Genomic DNA, 303 nt, shown 5'->3' on the forward strand with positions numbered 1-303 from the left:
TAATAATAATAAAAATATCGTGTATAATCAAAGAGCTACGTTTTTAATCGCACACCTATTTATTCTGAGAAAGTATAATCAATTAGTTGATGTTTTGTAAATTATAAGGAAGAATGTAAATATAAAAACGATATTGTAATAAAAGATGGAGATTTAATGGAAACGGTACTGGATATTAAATCAGTGACGATTGAATGAGTCGGGAATAACAGATATATGGAGAAAATCCAAAGATTATACAGCAAGTCATAATTAGTTGTTTGAAAGAAACTCTATAGTTATAATGTACTTATCACCAATTAG

General features: G+C 26.7%; 1 protein-coding gene across 2 annotated transcripts in view; it reads left to right on the top strand.

The window, feature by feature from the left end:
• LOC137623819 (U-scoloptoxin(19)-Tl1a-like) overlaps positions 1-32 on the top strand; it is a 192,497-nt gene extending 192,465 nt beyond the window's left edge. For both annotated transcript variants that reach the window (XM_068354631.1, XM_068354630.1), the window contains exon 5: positions 1-32. This exon is cut by the window's left edge and continues 254 nt beyond it. The gene's annotated coding sequence lies outside the window, so the exon portion shown is untranslated.
• The last annotated feature ends 271 nt before the right edge of the window (positions 33-303 follow it).

Source organism: Palaemon carinicauda, chromosome 30 (assembly GCF_036898095.1).
Source record: "Palaemon carinicauda isolate YSFRI2023 chromosome 30, ASM3689809v2, whole genome shotgun sequence".
Lineage (NCBI taxonomy): Eukaryota > Metazoa > Arthropoda > Malacostraca > Decapoda > Palaemonidae > Palaemon > Palaemon carinicauda.